Below are 12,327 nucleotides of genomic sequence, written 5' to 3' on the forward strand. Positions count from 1 at the left end.
TCGAGCTGTTGACGATCTCGTCCCGATTCAGACTCCCGATTCAGACTGACTGGTCTTCAAATTCTAAGTCCTAATCCAATCAACCTCGGCCAGAAGCTTTTCTTTCGGAAAATTACCGAACTTTCGATAAAAGCTTTATGCTGGAAATTTTCCACTGCATTGTGAAATTCAATTACGCTGATCGATGCAATTTTTGATTGATACGCAATAAGTCGGCCGTGGCTTGGTCTCCAAGCGGAAGCTGTGTTTACGTTAAGTTTGGGTTGCTTATGTTAGCGGGTAGCTGAGTGCTGGCAAAGGCAATGACAAAAACAAAGACAAGGGCAATTCCGACGAGACTGAGAATTGGAATTTGTTTATAAATTGTGGAAGGGAGCTATGTTCATGGGTTGGATAACTTGCATGCAAAAAACAACACCAAACACCACTGCGAACAACGAACAAAAAGGGAGAGTAAACAAAACAAAGAGACGAAAAATGCAAACTACTTTGTATATTTGTTTAAACTACTGCACAAATCACAAAAGAATCACTCGCGAAGCGAACGGATCTTTAATAATTATGTTTAAATATATGATAATTAAAGAAGATTATTTAAAAACCACGGCTGGTTTGACAAACACAAAATAAAAACCGGGGAGCAAAAAAAAACACGACCGTTCGCTTTGAAAGCTAATAGAAAGTGGGTTATTGAAGTGGGTTATTTCCATATGTATCGCTGCTAATTTCTGCTCAGTAGTAGTTTTATTACTCTCGCCCTTAGTAAATGATCTAGATGCGTATGCAACTGGAACTTAGTGGCCATTGTGGTTTTGAGATAAAACTGCGACACATGCCATTTTGCTAGCATCTGTTGTAATACAAAATTCTTTACTAAAGTCAGTTTCGTTTTTAAATGTAAAAAAAAAACAGATTTTTATTGATCTGACGATAGTCAATTAATAAACTCCATATCTTTTTATCTGAGTTTGGAAGAGATTTTTTCGGTACTAATAGTACTATTTTAATACTAATGGTTTGACTATTTTATAATTGATCAATTTTTGTATTTGTTCTTGAATTTCGTCTTTTTGACTATGAGGATTTCTATAATTTTTAAAATATACTGGCTCATCATCTTTCAATCTCAATCTTTGCTTGTCTAAATTGTTAGCCGATATTGGTTGTGTTTTTGGGTTCTGAATTGTGGTGGGAAATTTGTTGACAATTTAGACATGACCGTTTTATTTTGTTGAACCACATCATAGTTTAAAAATGGATCGTATATTAAGTTGTTTAAATCTTCTAGTTTGTTAGTATAATGTAATAACATAAACATCGTTTGATGTTGAAATGTGTTGGGATGCTGGGGGTTGCTGGTCCTGGAATTTTCCAAGGATGCTGAAAATAGAACACTCGGAGAAAAGCAAACACTTGACCTTTGTAAATGCGCGGGCGCGACCGGGCGTATCTTTATTGCTCGTGGTTAGTTTTTACACTGACTCTTATTCTAATCTGTGGTGATGAGCGGGAGAGCGTAAGAGGGAGCGGAGAGCGTAAGAGGGAGCGGAGAGCGGGTGACAGTCCAAACCCCGTAACTTGAACATTCCGCCCCCCTTACAATCACTGGGGTTGCAACATAGCCATTCTACGGCAGGCTGCAGGCACCGGACACGATCCACCCAAACACGGTCTTTTGATTCCCTCGTCGAAAGTCAGGAATCCGGATTGGATAACCTTTGGATAAATATCTGCTCCTAAGACCATGGAGGCGGTAGCAGGCCGATGGAACTGCTCATCAGCCAGCATGATGTCCCGGTACTTGGACACTACGGTGTCGCTCAATGCCCGGACAGGTGTGCGGATCCGCACCCTTGAGCACGACCTTCAGCTTCGTGTTCGCGTCGATCCTGGAAGGAATCGTCGTCGTGCAGACCTTCTCGTCGCCAACATTGGTCATCGGAAGCTTAAAGGCTGACGCCAACGAAGCGTCGATGCAGCTCATGGGGCTGCACGGATCGATAAGTGCTGCGGTCTCGAAGGTCATCGTCCCGGTCTCCAACTTGACCAGCGCTGTGGGAAGGCTGTTTACGCAGCGACGAGAGCGATGGGCCTGGCGTGGTCGATTCCGGGCGTCGTGGCGGTGAACTCCTACGCTGAGTTGGCGGATTTTGCCGGCGGGAACGTTGGGACGAGGCCGAAGCTGCTTGCCGGGTTGGCACCGGTTGGAGACGCGAGCGCGCTCGCGACCGTTACAACGAAGCTAACCTGCTCGTGCATGTGGAGCAGCGTGTAGTGGGATCGGTCGCACTTCTTGCATCGATCACCGCTTCGGCAGTCTCCCGTGGAATGCTCGTGAGCGAGGCAATTGGCGCAGTATTTGTTGATGAGGACTGCTCGCAAATGCTTTTCAGCGCTGAGCTTTAGGAACCTCGCGCACTTCCGAAGAGGATGGATACCGCGGCAGACTCGTCATCGGTAGGATTGAATACCTAGGGTTCGTGCTCTCCAAGGCACAAGCACTGCGTGCGTTTTGTTGACGAGGGGCCCTGCTGCGCGTAGTTGAATGTTGAAAGGAGATCGAAACGAAATGAAAAATAATGGATGATTAGTGCTAGTGAACTACAACTAGGGACGAAAGGAGCGCCTATTATTGTGGAGATTCGGAAGACTCCGTCGGCAAAAGCACCACTTTTGCCACTGGACGTGCAGGTACGGATATTTACTACACGGACGTTGCCGTCGGCTCCTGGGAAAACAGACTCAATTCTGCCGAGCCGCCACTCATTAGAGGGTAAGTTGTCGTCCTTGATGACGACCATGTCATCGATGCGGAGATTTTTGGACGGGGCCTGCCATTTAGAGCGCTTGTGGAGTTCTTTGAGGTACTCTTCTTTCCATCGCAAACGGAACTGCTGATGGAGAGCTTTCAACTGCTGCCACCGATTAAGAAGGGATTTCATTTCCTCCTTTACTTCGGGTTCCACCTTGGACATAAGGGGTCCCCCGACAAGGAAATGCCCTTGCGTCAGAGCCAGCAAATCTGTCCGATCCTCAGACATAGGAGAAAGCGGCCTGGAGTTAAGGCACGCTTCAATTTTTGCCAAGAGCGTGGAGAGCTCTTCGAACGTGTATTTTCGTGTGGCAGTGCATTTGTAAAATAGCGTCTTAAAACTTTTTACGCCTGCTTCCCAAAGGCCTCCCATATGGGGTGCCCCCAGAGGAATAAATTGCCATTGCATCTCTTGATGAATATAGGCATTCGTCACCAAATCTTTTACGGCTTGAAGGAAATCGCGGGAAAGCAGGGTGGCAGCGCCAACAAAGGTTTTGCCATTGTCTGACTGGACTTGACGTGGACACCCTCTTCTGGATACAAAACGAGAGAAAGCGGCAAGAAATTTTCGGTCGTTAAGTCAGATGTAGGATCTAAATGGATGGCCTTGGTGGAGAAACAAACAAAAACTAACACATACCCCTTTGTAATAAGACATGCTCTTCCCGTATAGTTCTTTATATCGAACAGACCGGCGTAATCCATGCCAGTATACGTGAATGGTCGGGAGAACGATGCTCTTTCTTTGGGCAGGACACCCATCAGTTGGCTTTGCAACCGCTTTTTGTGGATCACACATACTTTGCACGAATTTACTACTGCTTTCATCAGGTTCTTAATTCTCGGAATCCAGTATTTCGACCGGATGAGGCGCACCATTAACTGGTTACCACCATGGAGAGTTATGCGATGAGTGAAATTCGCAAGGAAGCGAGAAAGCAGGCAGTTATACGGAAGAATCACTGGATGGCGTTCATTGTATTGAAGGCTTTCGGAAGCCGCCACACGGCCGCATGCCCTGATCAGTCCTTGCGGATCTAGAAACGGGTTCATGCTTAGGATGGCACTTGAACTTGGCACTGGACGCTTTTCGCTTAGGCAGTGGTATTCCACAAGGAATTCTCTGCGGTGAGTGTTCGAAATTAGGAACCGCTCGGCGGGGGCGATTTCAGTGGCCAGCAAATGCACATCAAATGAAGATGTCTGCCTGCACCGCTGAATGAAGCGATGAACATAAGCTAGGACTCGTAGAGCTTTCTCTAACTTGGAGAAACGTGCCAACCACTCTTCAGAAGGAGCTTTTGCGAGATGGACTTTTAGACTTTTAGCACGCTTCTCCAGGTCGGTCACCGGAGCGTTGTCTTGTCGACCTGAGTTGGCCATTGGTTGCGTGGATTTTGAAACCAAGTCGGTCCGTGCCATCATAACTGGCTATCGGCTAAATCTTGGAGGGAAGCTCCTCTACTTGCCAGGTCTGCTGGATTATGCTCAGATTGAACATGAGACCAATTCTCTGTTTTTCTGGCCTGGGCGATCTTCGTCACCCTATTGGCTACAAATGTGGTCCACTGGCACGCTGGCTTGCTTAACCATGCAAGCACTATCGTGGAGTCCGGCCAACAGTAAAGTTCGGAGTTAATCGTAGGCATCTGCGGAATGATGGCTGCAGCCATTTCGGAAAGCAATAACGCTCCGCACAGCTCCAGTCTTGGGAGCGAAACCGTTTTGACTGGTGCTACCCGGGTTTTCGCGGTTAGGAGTTGCACCATAATGGTGCTGCCCACTTCTACGCGGACATATATTGCCGCCCCATAAGCCTTTTGCGATGCATCGCAAAAGCCATGATGCTCGACCTTGAAATCTGGACGAAACGATAGCCAGCGTGGAATGCGTATCTGCTCTAACACTGAATTACTTTGAAGAAAATTAAGCCATCGCTCATTTGGAATGTTTTCGTCCCACCCAAGCTCCTGCAGCCAAATCTCCTGCATGAAAATTTTGGCTCGAACGATAAACGGCGCTAACCAGCCGGCAGGGTCGAACAATTTGGCAATTTGGGACAGGACTTGGCGTTTTGTAAAGGACGTTTCGATAGCCAACTCTGGCGGGACGAAGAAGAATTCGTCGGAGGTTGCCTTCCAGCGAATACCGAGGGTTTTGGCAGTACTTTCTGCATCGATCTCGAGAAAATCTCGAGAAAAGTATTTAAAAGATGGTTTCTCTGAACGGCCGCTAAAACTTCCTTTTGGTTGGAGGTCCATTTCCTCAATGGAAATCCGGCGGAGTTCAGAGCGTCTCGGAGCTCTTGCACCATGAGCTGAGCTTCTTCCGTGGAGTCCGCTCCGGCTAGAACATCATCCACATACATGAAATTTCGTATGACATTGCTAGCTTTTGGATGGCTGAGTTCTACGTCAGCTGCTAGCTGCTGCAGTACTCGGATGGCCAGGAAAGGCGCGCAATTGACTCCAAAGGTTACTGTTTTCAATTCGAAATCTCTGATTTCCCCTCTATTGTTACGGAAAAGTATTCGCTGGAATGGAGTGTGTTTCGGATCTACCCAGATCTGCCGATACATTTTTTCGATATCGGCGCTGAACACGTATCGGAAATAGCGCCACTTCAGAATTTGAATGGTCAAGTCGGACTGTAAGACAGGGCCAGCATGAAGGATATCATTTAAACTGGTACTATTCGATGAAGGGCTGGAGGCATTGAATACTACACGGAGTTTAGTAGTTATGCTTTCCGGTTTTAGGACGGCGTGATGTGGCATATAATAGGCGTAGCAATCATGGGTAGGAAGAACTTGTCGCATGTGCTTTAAGTCGAGATATTGCTGGATCACCGAATCGTATCTCGCTTTCAAGGCCTCATCTCTTTTTAGACGCTGCTCATTTCTTAAGAACTGAGCCAACGCGAAAGACCTAGAATGCCTAGAATGCCCGGAACCGATATGTTCTGGGTCGCGAAAAGGCAGAGTAACGACATATTTGCCGCACTCGTTTCTCGTGGTCGTTTGAAGGAAATTCTTCTCGCACATGGAATCGGATTCTTTTACCAACTTTGTTGGTATATTCTCCACCTCCCAAAATTTTGTGAGTAGTTTGTCCAGTGAATTATCGTACGCGTGGGAGATCTGTATCGAAAAAGAGGAAATTCTGCTTTGGGCTGAGGCTGACACTGGCCCAGTTAGTACCCAGCCGAAAATGGTCTCTTGCCCCAAAAGAGAGCCACAGATGTTGGTTTTGGCTCCACTCAGAAGCACCGAAGGCAGAATGTCGGCTCCGATAAGGACATCTATTTGTGCGCTCTCATAGAATTTTGGGTCCGCCAGTGGAAAATCGGGAAGATCCCGAAGGAAATTTTGCGGAATTGGGTAGGAAGGCAGATTTCCGGCTAGTTGAGGGAGGACATAGGCCGTCGTCTCCAACTGCAACGCGGGCCTAGTCGGAGATCGGATGGTGAACCTGCAGAGCTACTTGCACTGAGCAGCTACTGTTTGGTTTAAGCCCGAGACTTGAACCACCTGGAATGGCAATCTAATTAGATTGAACAGTCGCTCGGTTATGAATGTCGCTTCTGATCTGGAGTCGATCAGGGCGCGTGCCTTAAAGTTAGTGCCAAGATGGGAAATATTGATTATGGCAGTGCCAAGAAGGATAGCTCTTGAGCCCGTGGCGAAATAATTTTGAACACCGCCTTCTCATTTGGAACGAATTTGGCCTGATTTGCGGAAATTTGCCTTGCAGGATTTGAAGGGCTTGAATTGCTGGAACAGAGGTTGTTTCGGTGCAACAACATGTGATGCCGGCCACGGCAAGTAAAACAATTGTGAGTGCTTTTGCACTCACGAAGCTGATGTCCCGTTGCGAAGCAGTTTAAGCATAACTGCTTCCGTTTAATGTAGGCTGACCGGTCGTCAACCGACATTTGGAGAAACCGCGGACATACACGGACAGGATGGTTCTCCTTGTTGCACAAGTCGCAACTTTTCAATTTTGGAGCCACTTTCGTCTCATAGGAATTTAATTTTCTAGAGGGCCCACTTGAGTTTATCGCTTTGGAATGCGACTGACTCGGTAAGGACGGTCTCACATCATCGATTGCTTCTAGGGTTCGATGACGTTCTGTGAGGAAGGTATTCAGCTCTCCCCATGTCGGGATGTCGGCTTTCTTATGTAGCGACTGCTCCCATAAGGAGAGAGTTATCTTCGGGAGCTTGGATGAACACAGATATACCAGCAGGCAGTCCCAGTTCTCAGTGTTGATGCTTGATAGTTCTAAGGCATGTTTTGTATTATAATGTTTTTATTGGTTTTTTATTTGTGGTTGGCCAACCAAACAAAATGTATTATGAATTAAAAATTTTTAACCTATCTTTATGGACTATCTGTTTTTTATTTTTATTTCCTATAATTGTAATGTTGTCATTATCTCCTATTTCTGAAACTAAATATGGTCCTAAATAATTATTGTCAAGTTTATGACCCGTTTCGTTTTTAAGTAATATCTTATCTCCTATTTTTAATTCAAAGTTACTAATATTTCTATCATATTTTATCTTTCTATCGGCTTTTGCCTTGTGTAATATATTTTTAGCTCTTCTATATGCTATTTCTAATCTTAGCTTAACTTCTTTTGAATAGTCATCCATGTTGTAAAAAGGATCTATTCTGTCTATCCTGTTAAAATCTATGAACTGTCTTGGTAATCTTCCAAATACTAATTCATATGGACAATATTCATGATGGTGTTGTGTTGAAACAATAAGTAAAATATTGTATCCATATATCCCAATCGGTTTTGTCAACAGATATATATGAGCGAACATACTCGTTGAAAGTTCTGTGACTTCGTTCTATTGTTCCTAATGTCTGGTGATGGTGTGCTGTTGAAGTAATGTTTTTTATCTTCATATATTTGCACAGGTCGTCTATAATTTGGTTTTTATATTCCGTTCCCATGTCCGTTATGATTGTTTTCATTGGACCGTACTTTAGAATAAAATTTTCGAATATAGCCTTAGCAACTGATCTTGCACTTTTATTTGGAATAGGTACCGTTACCAAATATTTTGTTAAATCGCAAATGATAGTAACAGCATACTCATTTCCGTTTTCTGATCTTGGCAGTGGACCAATGGTATCTATCAAAAGTATATCAAATGCTGCTGCTGGCGTTTCTGTTATCGTCAAAGGTGTTTTAGTATGTTTTGTTGTCTTGGCTTGTTGACATTTTAAACATGTTTTAACATATTTACTTATTGCCTTTGTCATTTGTGGCCAATAATAATAGTTTTTTATTTTCCTCAGAGTTCTAGAAATTCCTGAATGGCCTCCTTCTGATGGATCATCATGATATTTAGACAGTATTGCTTTTATTTGAACCTTATCATTTTTATCTATCTTAGTCACCTTGTTTATTAGCGCTATTTTTAAGTTTTTTAATATTTTATTGCCCTTTTCTTTAAAATTCTTTATAGTGACAAATTCGAAGATTTGTTCACTTGGTGACAATTGTGTTTGAATGATGCTATTTATTCTTGCTTCTTCATTAAGCCTTTGAAAGAATTGATCTAAATCGATTATTTCATTAGAATAAAAATTAGTCATATCAAAACGTGTTATAATTTGTTTTCCTCTTTTCAACAAGCACTTATGCTTGTCTATTTTGAGTATAACATATTTTTTGGCATCAATGTTATTGATTACCTGATAGATATTGGGCATTTTTATATTTTCTTTCTTATTTGGTTAATGCAATTTTTCACCTGCGCAGGTATTTTTCTGTCTTGTTGTAGATCTTGTTGTGACCTTTAGTATCTGTCTATTCATCGCTTTAAGTTCTCCGATGGTTATTCGGGACAATGCGTCTGCAACATGATTATCTTTCCCCTTGAGATATTCTACTGTGAATTCAAACTCCTCCAAGTCTAGTCTCATTCTGGTTAATTTTGAACTGGGGTTTCTCATCGAAAAAAGATATGATAGTGGCCTATGGTCACTTTGTACTAAGAAATGTCTACCATATACGTATGTTCTGAAGTGATTTATTGCCCAGTGAATAGCTGCTAGCTCCTGCTTTGTAGTGGACTTATTACTTTCGCCTTTTGTAAAGCTTCTTGAAGCGTATGCCACTGGTAGCTGTTGACCGTTATGGTCTTGAGATAGTACCGCTCCACATGCTTGTTTACTAGCATCTGTGGTTATGCAAAATTGTTTGCTGAAATCTGGGTACTGAAGGAGTGTTGGTTTCATTAATTCCCTTTTGAGATATTCGAATGCATCATTGCATTCGCTTGTCCATTCAAATGGAACATTCTTTTTACAAAGCCTCGTTAAGTGGCGTGATTTCTCAGAAAAGTTCTTAATAAATCTTCTGTAATAATTGCAAAATGCCACGAATCGTCTAGCTTCGTCTGCGTTTACTGGTTTGGGGTAATTTTTTATTACCTCATATTTAGAGTCATCTGGCAATATACCTTTGTCAGTACACTTGTGACATAAATAAGTAACCTCTTTCATGAAGAAAGTGCATTTTTCTGGATGTAGTTTTAAATTATGTTGCCTACATAATTTGAAAACGTCTGTTAAATTTTTAAGCATGTGCTTTTCAGAACAGCCTATGACTACTAAATCATCCATATACAGAAATGCTTGCGAAGGCGTTAAGCCTGAAAATGCAAGAGTCATCATTCTTTGGAAAGAATTTGGGGCTATTTTTAAACCAGATGGTAATCTGGTAATGCTCCTGTTGAAGTTGAGAATGATGTTATATTTCTTGACCTTTCGTCTAATTCTATTTGATGAAATCCTGACATCAGGTCTAGGCACGAGAAATATTTTGCTCGACCTAATTGATCAAGAATATCTTCTATTCTTGGAAGTGGGAATTTATCTGCTAGCAGTTTCTTGTTGATCTGGCGATAATCCACTACTAATCGCCATCTCTTTTCCGCCGAGTTAGGCAGTGATTTCTTGGGTACCAAGAGAAGTGGGCTATTATATTCTGAAATAGATGGTTCGACAATGCCATCTTTTATTAATTTGTCAACTTGCCTTTGAATTTCTGGCTTTTGACTTTCTGGCATTCTATAGTTTTTGATATAGACTGGAGTTTTGTCATTTAATCTCAATTTTTGCTTATAAAAATTATTAGCTGATATGGTTTCTGTTTCAAGACCAAAAATATGGCTATATTCGGTGCATAATTTTGTTAAATCGCTTTTGAATAACGATGGAAATTTAAGAAGTTTTAATACTTCTGAAGTTCTTTGTGCACTATTTTCTATATTTGCATTGTATACATCATAATCATCCAATGATTCGCTTTTTATATTTGCGCTACTAACTATAGCGTCTTTTTCAGTTGTATTAATAATTCGAATCAAGACGTTCTGAGTGTTTACGAGTGCACTTGCTATTATTATGCCAGGTTGCAATTCCTGGTTGGGGATGAGGACATGTGTGTCAGTAGATGTTAGCTGAATCTTTCGAATCACTTCTGATCTAGCTGGCAAAATTATTTCGTTATCTAGTGAATGTATAATAGGAATGTTTATGTTCCTGAAATTTTTGGGCCTCAAAGTGAACCAATCTTCTTGGTCGTGGAATTCCAAAATACAATTGTATTTCTTAATGAAATCCAAGCCAATTATACCATCCACTGGTATAGGAAAATTGTCAGGTACGATATGGAATTCATATGGTATTGCTGCATTAGCAATACACATTTCTAAATGTAGTGTACACCTAGAGACTGAATTGTCCCTTGCCCTATTCCTGATATATTTGTTGTGTTTTTTGGATTTAAATCGTTAAGATTATTGTTTCTGCATTTAAGCAGGGAAATTTCTGCACCTGTATCTATTTAAAGAGTTACCCATGAATTGGTACTCATATTCTTTAATCGTATAAAAATGCTTAAATTGAGATTAATTTTGTATAATTTTACTGTAGATTGTCGCTCAAGGGGGCATGTTCGTTTTCCGATTGTATGTTTCGGACATTGTGGGTATGACTTGTTTTATAGTTATGGTTTTGGTTACCTCTTGAGTAACCTCCACCTCTATTATAATTTTGGTTACCACCTCGTCCTCTGTTTCCACTATGGTAACCACCTCGACCTCTATAATTGTTGTTGTATGAGTTATAATTTCCTCGGCCATTACCCCTGTTTTGGTAATTTCCTCGGTAATTATTACCTCGATAGTGTCCTCTATTATTATAGAATAATACACTATTTGAATTGCCGGTCATTTCTTTACTGCAGTGTATGTATTTTTCAATCACGCTATTCATTGTGTTGAAATTTCCAGCTTCCAATATGGTTTTGAGCTTCTCGTGCCCACAATTCTTGGTCATTGCAGATATGGCTTCCTTTGTAGCGAATTTGTCTGCATTATTTGAATCTAAACCATCATCTATATAGGCTGCTTCGAGCAACCCACGTAGGTTTTCTATCTCTGTGGTATATTGCGCTGCAGTTTTGCCGCGCTGTTGTGTACTAAGCATTTTTGCTTTGATGACATCGGGCGATTCGCCTTTAACTGATGCTTTTAATACATTTATTATACCGATAATGGTCTTTTCATTTTCAACTTTGTATGATAATGGACCAAGTACCTTTGTCTTGATTACCTCTATCGCTAGCATCTCCTGATCTCCTTTTGTCAGATCTATTAGCCGGAGGGCCGTCAGGAATCTATTTCAGTTTAACTTTTTGCCGTCAAACTCAGGTATTGTGGACGAAATTTGTCGCACATATTCCCTTGATGTTGCGGAGTCTGTCATTTTGGATGCTTCCTGTATTCTTGAAGTATTTGAATCTTAAAGTTCTTCTTCAAGTAATTCGGGTAATGTTATTACCGCTGGAATTGCAAGATCGTGGAGATCCTCTTCTTTTATTTCTATTTCCGATTCTCCTACACTTTCGATATCCTCACCGATCTCAGCCACTATAGGTGTGCTTAAAATCGTTGGGATTGTAATATTTAAGTTATGTCTGTACTTGACGTTTAACAAGTTCTCACGGAACCTGTTTAGAAATTTTACTGCTTGAGATAAATGATTTTTTGTTAATCTTTTCCTTTCTCTGTAAATTAATTGGCGTGCTTCATTAAAGCATCTTACCAATATCTGCGCATGCTTGTTGAGAGTGTATTGTTGCACTTCTCTATTTGGTGTCATGCATTTATAAGACTTGTCGAAAGTCGTTTTAATTTCTTTAAGCTCGTTTTTTATTTCTTGCCAGTCCATTTAAAGAATAATATGGATTTATCTGTGCAATCGAACTTTATAAATTGTGGCCTCTCCTAAAATGGTTTCTTCAATAATCTTTTTTTTTTTTTTTCATTCTAGTTTTCTGGTATTAAAAATAAAAATTTTAGATCATCTTAATTCAAAATACATTTTGGGTGTGTTTTTTTTTTTTTTAATTTTATCTGCTCTGCTTATATAACGCTTCTTTATTATCTTGTTATGCTTAACATATAGCGTTAATATAAACTG

This window comes from Drosophila mauritiana, unplaced genomic scaffold, assembly GCF_004382145.1.
Source record: "Drosophila mauritiana strain mau12 unplaced genomic scaffold, ASM438214v1 Y_36, whole genome shotgun sequence".
NCBI classification, from domain to species: Eukaryota; Metazoa; Arthropoda; class Insecta; order Diptera; family Drosophilidae; genus Drosophila; species Drosophila mauritiana.